Source organism: Solanum pennellii, chromosome 4 (genome assembly GCF_001406875.1).
Source record: "Solanum pennellii chromosome 4, SPENNV200".
Taxonomy (NCBI): Eukaryota; Viridiplantae; Streptophyta; class Magnoliopsida; order Solanales; family Solanaceae; genus Solanum; species Solanum pennellii.
The window spans coordinates 34993299-35005873 of record NC_028640.1 but is presented as its reverse complement, the minus strand read 5'-3'; positions in this window follow the sequence as shown (position 1 = coordinate 35005873).

Sequence of the window (12575 nt, the reverse complement as noted above, 5' to 3'; positions counted from 1 at the left end):
AATACCGAGAATTAAAGGGACGTTTGCATCTGTATGGACCTCATAACCATCTCCTGCTCGATGATGAGTCCCATGTCGATGCTCCTCGCAAATATGATCAACCCAAGGCAGACCACCTTGGGATGGTGGAGGATGGACTCATTCTAGGATTGCATAATGGAGTTGTTGATAAAAATCAAACCAGTACGAAAAGACAATATTCGGGTCCTTATTCTCAATGGGATCTCCTCCCTCTATCCACCTCGGGGTGTTATCATAAATTTGAGATTCAAGCAAGCCTTTTAAGTCATCTAAAGACAGAGTAGTAGCCAATCCCTCATATGTATGTTCAGAATTTATAGCCCTGTTAAGTACAGTATTAAATTGATCGGCATTGCACCTTACATCCTTCCCTAGGACCATCACAAACTTCACTGGTCTGAAGGAACTGTTCTTCTCATTTCCATTAGGTACCAACTCATTGTATGTTATGTATAACTCCCGGACCCATGTAGGAATATAGGGACCTTGGGTCTTTTTGAACTGCTCGAAACTGTAAAACTGCAGTGTGTCCCTCACACCAGAGTATATATTCACTAAGCCCATCGTGGATAGAAGTTTCTCCAAGAAAATTGTCTTCAACCCATCGGCTTTAAGTAGGTTCAGTAGCTGGGGAGGAGGAACTTGTACTTATGGCGCTGGGACAATAGCCGGTGCTAGAGCTGGCACTGTATCTGTTGTAGGTTGGGTAGCCGCTGAAGCTCTCGATGATTTTGGACAAGACGTAGCACAGATTTCCGCCCACCTGGACTGTAGAAGTTGGTCATCATCCAGCTTGAGAATGCAACTTAGAAGTCAAATGACTCTCCCTCACTGCCAGAGTTCTGCTCTGGGACCTCGGAAACTGGTTTCTTGTGTTTGTCCTTTCCTCCCATGGAAGGTAACATCTTTCCCTTTTTAATGGTATTTGTTGCCCCTTCATTTATCACTACGCCCCATGTTATTTTACAGGGCGGAATGTCCTAGTTTTTTGTAGCCATTTCTACAAAAAAACATCGTAGAAAGTTAGTAACATTTCAAAAAAATCACCAAAAATATATTTCAAACAGACTCGCCAAAATGATCAGTGAGTCGCTGTTTCACTTTGGCGAGCCGGATTAGACTCGTCAAAAGGATTTGCTCAAAAATTCCTTCAAAAATTGGTATGTTGGCGAGGGTAGGGGCCTTTGGCAAATTGTCGATAGCGTTCGGGTGGCATATACAAGACCGTCCAAAGCTACAGTGCATTTAGGGGTTCAGTGAGCTTGACCCGGCTCGCCAAACTACTCAATGTGCCTACTTTTACCCCAACTTCCAAAATCAACCTCGCATACCCTGAAAAAAAATCATACACTTGATCAATTAAACCAAGACCCATAATGCCCATGCCACCAGAGTACTCAGACATTCCACGGTTTTCCCAAAATTAGCCATTTGACAACTTTAACCCTTACGAATGACTTCAAATTCTCCATCATTAGGCAAAGAACATCATTTAGCATAAATATGGATACTCAGACTACACCCAACTACACCCAACAACAATTAAGCAAAACACAACAATTAAATATCAATTTTAAAGCATGAATTTTAGGAAATTAACAACTTCGGCTATTAGGCACGATTCAAAATTGAAATAGGTAGCGAAACACACATATATGAATTCAGAGAGGCCCAGCACACATCACTAAGAAAAAAACAATTGCAGATGAGTTTAACCGCTAATTATGAGTTTTGAGGTTCGGAAAACCAACCTTTGATGTAGAATAAATGAATTGAAAAGCTAGGCGGAAAAGAATTCCAACTCCAAACACAAGATTAACTATTAACAAGTGGTAAAAAATAAAAATGTTGAAAATATAGTGCGGGTGTGATTTTGGGAAGTTAAAGTGAGGGAATGTGAAAGAGTTTAAAATTTTAAACCTTTGGCCTTCAAAAAACCATACAGCTCTAACCCTATCGGCGACATTAATTTTGCTTGCCGAACCACTCGGTGACACGCCAAGTGGTCACTTACCTTGCCAATTTTTACAGGACCTCCAGTTGATGTGGGGGTCTAAATGGTAAACAAAGTTAGGATCGTTGACCGACCTCTTCGGTGAGTCGTCTATTGGGCATTTTGATTGTCAACCTTCACTGTCAACTTTCACAATAAACACATGATTATTTCTACAACAGAAATAAATCAAATAAAAACTTGGGTTGCCTCTCAAGAACCACCTTAGTTAACTTTGTGGCAAGATACAAGTCCTCACTCAAACTTCATTCTTGCGGTTGGTCATTGTGTCACTAGGCAACCCCCTTTTATTGTCTTGGGTTTAAATTAGATGAAATCAACCTATTTGGGTCTCCAAATGCTTGATAGAGACGGACGGAGAAGTAATCATTTGGCTAAGGATCTATACATCTTCCTTCATTTTCTTCAAAATTTTATTAATTTTTCAACCTTGTTAAGAATACGACCACCCTCAGAATCTTTGAGATTTTGACGCTCCTGGGGAGGGATGTATTTGTCATTCTCCCCATCTCTTTCCTTCCAAGTGGGATTATGATTCCTTTACTCTCTATGACGATCTCTCCAACCTTCATAGTTGTTCCAACCTTGGTTATCACCCTGCCTCAGGTAGTTTGCACGATAGTCACCTCCTTGGTTGCTTTGGAAGTTCACCTCCTCATCATAAAACGCTTTAAACTTCTCCTTTACGGGGTTACACATCAAACACCCATAACATTGACATTTGTGGTACCGACTCCAATGATATTTTTCGAAAAAATGTCGATGAGTCATGATCTTAGCCATGTTTTGATCGCTCTTTTTGTCTTTCTCAAGTTTTTCCTTATTAATTTAAAAGTGAGAGGGGGGAATTCTTGTGGGTGTACCAAGCCATATTAATTTTGGTCATACAATCCAAAACATGGTCTGCTATAATGTAAGGTTTTTGCATCAAACCTCCTAGGGAAAGTTTGTTAACTATGCCCTTGTTCACAGAATCAAGTCTTCGGTAAAAATATCACAACAAAATGTTATCGAGAAACCATAAGTTGGGCATTTCAGCACGAACTGTTAAATCTTAGCCAAGTCTCATTATTTGGCTCACTCTCCAAAAGAAAGAAGCTTTGGATGTTGTTCCAAAGTGTCATTATCTTCGAAGGAGAGAAAATTGCACTTGAAATGCGGTTCTAAACTCTTCCCACAAAGTGATGGAGTTTCTTGGCAATTCAGCCAACCACTTACATGCTTCTCCCATTGAAGAAAATGATAACAACCTCAAATGGATTGACTCTTAGGATATTTTCTTGAATTAGAATGACCGTAAACATCAAGAAAATTTCTTATATGCTCATGGGGATCCTCATGAACCAACCCACCAAACAACCCTTTCAATTGTAAGAGCTGCAACATGGTGTTTGTAATGTGGAACATAGTGTTTCCTTCGGTCAGAGGCAATCGAATGGCACCAATTCACCCATTAGATGAGGTTCATTAACATTCAATTTATTTACATTGTTGAGGTTATCGATGTCATCTTGGTTGCCCACTTGGCTAAAATTGCTTCCATTGGCACACATTTTCTCTGTTTAAAACAACAAGACACAAACTAAAACAAAAAATAACTAGATTCAACTATGACTAAAAAGAAAAAAATTCAACTTCACCAAAAGACTCTCAAACAACACCAGTCCCCCGCAGCGGCGCCATTTTGATTAAAGTTTCAAGGATACTTCATCAAATTCTACATGTAAAATATCACTAGTCAGTATCAAACCCAACTAAATGAGGGTCGAATCCAACAGGGAGTGTTACATGTTTGAGAATTAATTAGGAAGTATATATATGGTCAAATCAGTTATAAGAATAAACATTATCGAATAAAATCACAATTCAAACCAAGGGATGACACGAATGTCAATAAGGAGGTTTTGGTTGGAATTTATAAACTACAATAGCAACAAACAATACGAAATAACAAATGAGATGGAACTTTGGGATGTGATTTCATTATAGGATAATATAGACAAATGGGGTAATTGCAATTATTGGCAAATAGCCAAATATTGGTGAGTAAGCTAGACTATAAAGGAGATAAGCTTTCTCTCGAATAAATTACCCTGAATCAAGTCAATTCCTATCGAACATCAACAAGCACACAAAATAAGGACGGCCCACACCTAAGTAAAAGTACTTAGGGTTTACTCTCTGAAGCTAAACCCATGGAAATCCAATATCCACAGAACATTAATCAATAATTTTAGTTTTAAAATCTCTCTCTCGAGCAAGCCAAAAACACAAGAGTAGAACTGCATTTACAACTATAATTCTTCAATTAAACCACAATTAATGATTAAACTCACTTCTAAATAGCATTTATCCTAACAATTAGAAATACTCATAAGCTAAATCAGCTCATAATGACATAATCACACCACAAGAATTGAGGTTTTAGCTAGACATCATAAAATGATAAAAATTGTTACCAAATTGAGTTTTTAGCAACTGGTAAGATTGATTTTGTTCTTACAATTTTCCAAATCAAAGAATATCAAAGACCCACTTCCAATTTCTCAAAAGTGAAAAAATTTAATCTTAAAAGCTTAAATAAAAACAAGGGAAAACTTGTCTTATAGTTCAAAACTTAATAATCATTTGTTCTAAATAGTAATTGATTATGAATAATGACACTAAACTAAATGTTCAAAAAGGTAATCATAGTCGAAAAAAATGTGTTGCGAGGAACCACTTGGCGCGGTAAGTTGAGCTAGGCGATCAGCCCTTCGATCAATTCCATCGCCTTTCTTCCTTGGCCTTCAGTATCGTCAAGGTCTGCACCTTTGGGCGATCCAATAGTGCATCGCGGAACCACACAACGATCCACCGACTACTCTTTTCTCTCGCCAACTTGGTTCTTTCCTTCAATGCATGTCACATGGGAACTTTAGGTGGTCAAGCAGTCGTTCAACGATTCCCCAAGTGGATTTGACGATCACCATGCTTTTTGTTCTTTATTTGAAACTAGTGTTCTTGGTTTGTTCCTCAATCCATAGACTTGGAAATCAAGGGTGTTACATCAGTTATTTGCACAAAATAAGAATTTGAGGAAACTAAATCAATCTAAATAAATCCCTTACTGAGCCCGAATCTCGAACTCATCAACATGCTTTGGACATTTCTTAAAGTTCCAATATTTACTAGAAACAACCTCTCTGTTATCAGAAGGTAGAGTTTGACAGAAGACAAAAGTAAGCTAAAGCTTGATCATGCTTAGGATTATGTTTTGTTTTTCTTGAATATGTTAAATCCCTAATATTTCTTATAGTCTTAGGATGGTTCGATTGTTAAACTTTTTTTATTTTGTTAAAAGTTCTATTTTACTAAGGTTGTTAATTATTTGTAGTTAGATAACAATTGAAGTTAATTGAGTAAAGGAAAGTATAATGAGCTACAAATAAGAAAAATTAAGAAAATTGGGACAAGTTTTGAGAATTCATTTAGCTAGAGAGTATAACTGATTAGTTACCTATGTAAAATATGCAAAACGAATTTGTTGATGAGCATATAATTTCACTAAAGAAACATTAACTTTTAATTAATTGAATTCCATTTGTTTATTTTCTTTCTTAATTGTGTTTATCTTATTAATTTAACTTAGTTTTCCTTAGAAGTATAGTCAACATTCTAAAATATTTGTGGAGGATTCTAGGTTTGATTTAGCATAGCATAAGTGTCATGACTAGGTAAGAAATTTTGATCATCTCATAACACATTTGTAATAATTTACTCATGACTTTTTAAAAAAATTGTGAAGTAGTTAATGATTTAATGGTCGTTTACTGAAAGATGAAATATCAACTTTTTATATTTAGGAATTCAAATATTTAATCCAAGGATTGGATGGATTTAGAAAGGTATAGTAAAGAGTATATTGACGGTTTTGAATCTTTCCAAGATTTTGCTTACTCTTATGAAGATCCTCAAGGTGAGAAAATTCAGTGTCCATGTGCAAAGTGTTGCATTATTTGTTGGACTCGAAGGAATATAGTGTATGATAATCTAATATGATATGAATTAGTTAAAGGTTATACTAGATGGATCAATCACAAAGAATCGGATATCAAGTTGAATATTCATGATGATATAGATTATTCATGAGATAACATTGATGTGTTTTTGATTGATTAATCTAGAGATATTGCTAATGAAATCAGTTCTATGAAGGAAGAAATGAATGAAATGAGAGAATAAATATGACATTTATTGATTCAATTGCTACAAAACAACTCTAGATTTAATGTTCAATATATACCAGGGTTTGTCGGATCTAACCTTGTTGGCCCTGTTGATGCAAGTAGCGCACAAGATGTAAGAGGACAAAATCTTCCACGTTCTTCAGGGTCAACTCATGGTTTGGTTCTTCAAAAGATATTTTATAGTTTTTTAAAAATGTTCCTGTATAAAAAACTATAAGTTAGAAAATTAGTATGCTAAAGAACTATATCCTATGTGGCTAATCAGTCCTCTCAGTTTCTCTAAAAGTCTTCTTTGTGGTAGTTGGATTATTAATGCAGTTAATTTGCAAGATTTCTAACTTTATGTTTGAATGTTTAAAATTAGATCTATCTTTTGGCATGATTGAACTTGAATTTATATTGAGGAACCTCTGAAGGTTTTCACTTGCCATGGGTGTAGTGTTGTTGGTTTCTTAAAGATTTTCTCTCTTCTAAAACCTCTCAATTGTATTTTCCTGAACTTTGTATATTTGTTCTTCATTCAAATTATCCTTTGTTTTGTTTGTTGATGTGTTTCCTTTATTGCTTCCTAGCATTGGAAAACTTCTAACTGGTTGGTGGGGAGGAGTGTTCGGGGGTGATTCTTAGTTGAATCGCCTTTTGGGCTTTTACAATTGAAACGGTAGAAACTTTGGTCTGTATTTGGATCTTTGAGAGGAAAACTATAATTTCTTTCCTCCTTTGCTCGATTCAGTCCATCTTGTTCGTGGAATTTCATTTCGTTAGTCCAATCCATTTTCTTTTTTAGAATTCTCTATATACATTACATCATATTTTTGCAAAATCAAAGAGTTGTAGGACGAATTAGAGGCATATTATTGGTATTAGTATTGCGCAACTTATAGCCTTGGCCCGGTAGCCTGTCAAACTTTGTCGGTAGTGTTCCAACCATTCCAAGTCTACTCAATGGAACTCCTAATGTTACGTTTAGTTACTGTTGGGAACTTTTGGGAGCAAAGTTTTATAGAGATTTTTTAGAGAGAAAAAAATTCAAGAAATGAGGAAGCTATTTCTTAGCTTTGAGGAGTCTTGATTTTGGTGCTTGGTTTGTGTTATGCTCTTTTTCATATAGTGTGTAAATATTTATTTGTAAGAGCTGATTTTTATTGTGAGGAGTCAAAAGATGAAAACATTGAACATGGTTTCTATATATTGTTTTGATTTGTTGGAAAAGATTTTTTTTTTATTTTTAATTTCATTTTAAATGTATAGGGTAATGAAGGTGATCAAATTTGAAGGGTCAACAAAAGTCATTTCTATCTCATTGAAGTTGATGATGAAGAGTTTTTGAACTATTGTAAAAGTTTGAATACATTAGATTTGATTTTCTGAAATATATTCATTGCTAGATAATATACATATTTAGAATATTGTTTTACAAGTACGTGTATGTACAAAACATATTATCTTGAAGTTTATTGCAAATATATATATTGGAATTATTTATTAGTTGATACGCTTGAGACAATTTGTTGCAAAACAATATTGTTGTTTTTTAATTAGAACATGGCATATAAATATTTTGTAGCCAAAATAATATTACCACACTTTCCACACTTAAAAGTGTAGCCATAGGACTGTCAATTATATAGCATATTTAATGTAAATTGTGGTATGCACATGGGCAAGGACTACACTTCAAAGTATTTTCATAGATAATATAGAAAAGGTAACACTTTAATATCGCGTGCAATAAGGAAGCAAAGGTTACGCTTAAAAGTGTACTTGTATGCGATAGAAATGTTCCTATATGAGGTACTGCAAAGCGTGGCCTTTTGCCTTTTCGGCTACGCTTTTAAGCGTAGCTAATGCGGCAACACTTGAAAAGTGTTGCCTAAACTCTATGGTTACGCTTCTTTCAGTCACCCCTAGAAAATTATGGCTTAAATTTAAAAAGGTGACCTTTTATCAAAGCCCACACTTTTTTAAAGTTTAGGTCATACTTTTATAGGGTGGTTGTAGACATAAAATGTTGTAGTGCTATCTGATTTTGCAATCACATAATGTCTTTGAATACTCCCCCTCAAGTTGTAGCATGAATTGTGGAAATGTCCAACTTAACAACTTACGAAGCTGGTCAGAAGCAAGAGACTTTGTGGTATAACAAGGAACTATTTATTTAAAAAGATATGATGAGTTATAATTATCTTTGATTGTACTTATTCTCAAATAAAGTGACAATCTATTCTTATGTTCTTGGTACATTTATGAGAATTAGGATTGTTGTTGATATGGACAGCAGTTTGGTTATCACAAAAAAAAATATGTATTGCATGTTTTACTTGAAGATTCTGTAGAAACTGAAGCAACCAAATAATCTCACTAGTAGAAGTGGTCATAGCTCTATATTCTGCTTAAACAAAGGAACAAGACACCACCGTTAGTTTCTTAGATCTCCAAAAAATAGTTGATTTATCGAGAAACACAATGTATCATGTACTAGATCGATGTATCATTAGGACACCCTAGCCAAATTGCATCACAATAAGCTTTTGTAGATAGTGTATTCAAAGGGAATTGAATCCATTAATCTGGATTTCCTTTGAGATAGTGTAATATTTCATAAGTGACATTACCTTGGCGCATGCATAAATTGGCTAAATACATGACCAACGTAGCTTAAATCTGTATGAGTGATGGTGAGTTAAAATGTAACGCCCTAAAACGAACTAGTGTAAACTAGAGATTTATGATTGTTTCTTGAGTTAATTTTGTTATATAAGGAGATATTTTAGTGTCATCAGGCAGTGTATGAAGTTTGGTGAAGTTTGGATGTCAAACGACCAAGAACGTCCATGACATTCGCAAAGTGTGCCTTAGAGAGTGCTTGTGCGTCTTGATATATCTGAGTGAGTTTTACATGTTTGGTTTGCTTGATATTGATGTGGGATGTTCATAAGACCTAGAATATATATTTAGGGGTTTAACATTTGGGTAAGACCCCACCTAGGAACCACAAGGGGCCCTCGAGAAGGGCTAAACAGAAGGACCCAAACTGCCTTGCAATGTCCACCAACGAGGGCAATCAACGGCCAGTGGTTCAACCAACGGCCCGTCAACTTGCCTCGTCGATCAGACCTGCAAGTTTAGTTATCCAGGCTTCAAATGTAGCTAAGTTTCAACCCACGAGACCCCACCAACGGCCTGTTGATGGACAAACAGTCCGTTGGTTAGGTCTCATTTGTGAGCCTGCCAAAAGTTGTCCTTTCCTGTGAAGGCTTGGGGTGTTTGGTAAATTCTCCCAAGCCTTTTATGAACCTAGGAAGTTATTTTTAGGGTTATTTTGATGTATTAAAGTTTTTTAAACCCTAAGACCTTATTTTAGACTCATCTTCCTAAAACCCAAAAACCCTCCCTCTTAGAAGACTCTCTCAAGTCACCATGGATGTTAGAAGTCAATAAAAGCTAGGAGGGGTGTTGATGGTGAAGTTATTCATCGAAATCATTGGGTTTTCTCTTATATAAGGTATGGTATCAATCCTTGAACTTTCTTCCATTCAAGGAGCCCATTTCTAAAGGATTTCAAAAAGAGTTTTTCAATCCTATTTCTTCTATCTTCAACTCTACATATGGGTCTTGCATGAAAACGTTTCTAATGATTTAAATATAATGTTTGTAAGGTTAGTTGGTGACTTTAATACTAAAACTTCAATTAGAACATGTTAAAGCTTTATGTCAAATTTTGTCTTAAGGAATGGGTTAAATGAGCATGAATCTGTAGTCTTAAAGCTTTGGTTTCTTTGAGTTGATATTGTTGTTTAGATACTTCCCTAAGGGTTATATTATGATGAAATGTTGAGTAAAATGTTGTAGGTGATGAAACCTTGTATTAAAGGGTAAGTTGGTTATGTTGTTTAGCTTTAATTTTGAAATGCTCTTGAGTGGTATGGTCCACCTTCTTGGTGGCGGTGTTTATTTGACTTCTATTAAAGTGAAGTTACTTATTTATTGTGAATGAGACCATGAAGGCTTGTTATCTGAAGTAATTACGAAAATGATGTTATTCTTGTTGTGCTTATTGAAGCTATTATGTGAGTAGGCTAGAGAAGATGCCTAAATGAAGTACATGATTATGTGAAGCATGTAAAGTTTGTGATTTGATCAATGAAGGTCTAAAGCATGTATAGAAGTTAATGTAAGTGAAATGATGCTTATGTGAAAGGTGTGCTCACATGTACACACACTCACACTTGAATGAATGAATAAGCTAAGTTGTTAAAAGGGGAGTTTTGGGGTGAACAGTCTTCGTGATTTGAGATGAAGTGTTTAGTATCAACCCCAGTACATCCTAAGATCTTTCTAAGATAGGTTGGAGGATGAATGCCATTCGTGAGTTGAGATGTTGTGTTCACTAGTTATCCTTAACCTATAGTTTATAATGTTGAGAATCCGTGGGAAGTTATGCCTTGCACTGAGATGACATGAAGAAGAGGTGGTTACACTTCGTAAGTTGAGTTGTTGTACTCCAATGTACCTCTTGAGATGAGTACTATTCGTTAGTAGAAAATGAGTTAGTAGCAATCTCCTTATCCCTTAAATATGTTCCCGCATAGGTGTAGCTATTGGACAAGCCATGTAAAAGCTAAAAGAATGACCTTAATCTAGGCAAGTGAGGATCCCTCATCTGATAGGGATTAATATCGGAATTCCATATCTAGCTCTCATGGTCTATGTCGGTTAAGCTAATATCCCATAAAAGCAATGAATGTGCTAAGTCTTTTAAAAGAGTGTGGTACTTAGGGTAGGTAGTGGAATGGGACGCTATTTATCCATTGCACTAGGTAGGAATTCCGAAAAAGGAGTCTTGGTGAATCTTATTTGAATTGAATGAACTAAGTCTTGTAAAAGAACGTACTACTTAGGGCATGTAGTGAAATGGGACGCTATCTATCCATTGCACTAAGTATACCTTCCGAAAGGGGAGTCTTGGTGCCAAGACTTCTAAAAGAGTACACTACTTAGGGTAGGTGGTGGTATGGGACACCATCTACTCATTGCACTAAGTAGGCATTCCGAAAGGGAAGTCTTGGTGTGTTGTTTGGGTGTTCTTCTATTTTCTTGCAATTGAGTGGGGGCTTGTTCTCCTGAGGTGAGTACGCCAAAAAGGGGGTAGTCTTAAGGATCTCTTATGTGTGTATTGAAGGAGGCATATGCGTACTTCCTTCATGTCTTACCTTAGTGTGTCTTAGGATGACCTTAGTTAGGAAAACTCCGATGAAAATGAGTTCACTTCCTCATTGACAATACCTTGGAATTACACTACTTTGGAGTCGTTTTAGTTCACTGTAATGTTAAAGGAAATTTGATGTAAATGCTAGCTACTTTACTGTAAAGTTTGGAAAGGTTACTTTAAATTGCAGCTTTTTATAAAAATTATGGAAATCCTTATCTAAGTTTTGAATGATGTTTCTTATATTGTTTTGTTTCTAAATTCATGAATATTCTAATTATTTGGCATGAAAGTACTAAAATGTCCCTTTTTTATGTTTTTGCATATGCCATACTTATTACATTATTTTGTACTAACCCCATACTTTTCTATACCCTATAAGTATAGGTTTTGGAATCAAGGTTGAAGTTTAGAAGGCAAGCTTGAGATTTGATTCTCTCAAGACAAAGTATGTCCTCATATATTCGAGGGCATAGTTCTTTTTTACTTTAGTTTTGTATAAGTTCTTATTATGTATTTCTTTCAAATGTAAAGGGTCGTGTCCCTAAGTTATTTATGTCGTGTCTTTAAGTTGGCTTGTGACGATGTGATTTTTCTAAATATTTTTAAAATAATTCCTTTTTATATTAATTGTCGTGAAAAGTTTTAATTTGCACTACTTTTCATGTCTTATGTAGTTAACGATAGTTAAGGGCTTGTAAAAGACCTCAAAGGGTCAAGTACGCTCGGTCATGACCCAAGGGTTCTCCCTAACTTCTAGGGGGTACTGTCGGGTCGTGACATAAAGCAAGCGTCTAACAAGACAATGATTTTTCCCAGGATCATGAAAAAATTCTCCTGAATCAAAAGAAATCTTATGTTGCTGATCCATAGAGGAACTCGATGTCTTGCAACCTATAACTTTACTCTCCTAAAATATCAAGTACATAGTTACGTTGCTTAGTACCATGCTTGTTGGTGACCTTGTCACCTCAATGCCAAGAAAATATTTGAGCTTTCCAAGATCCTTGATATGAAATTTTTCGTATTAAATACTCTTTCAAATTGGATATTCGGTATTTGTTTTGATAAAATGAGTTTTTCTTTTAATTATATATATATA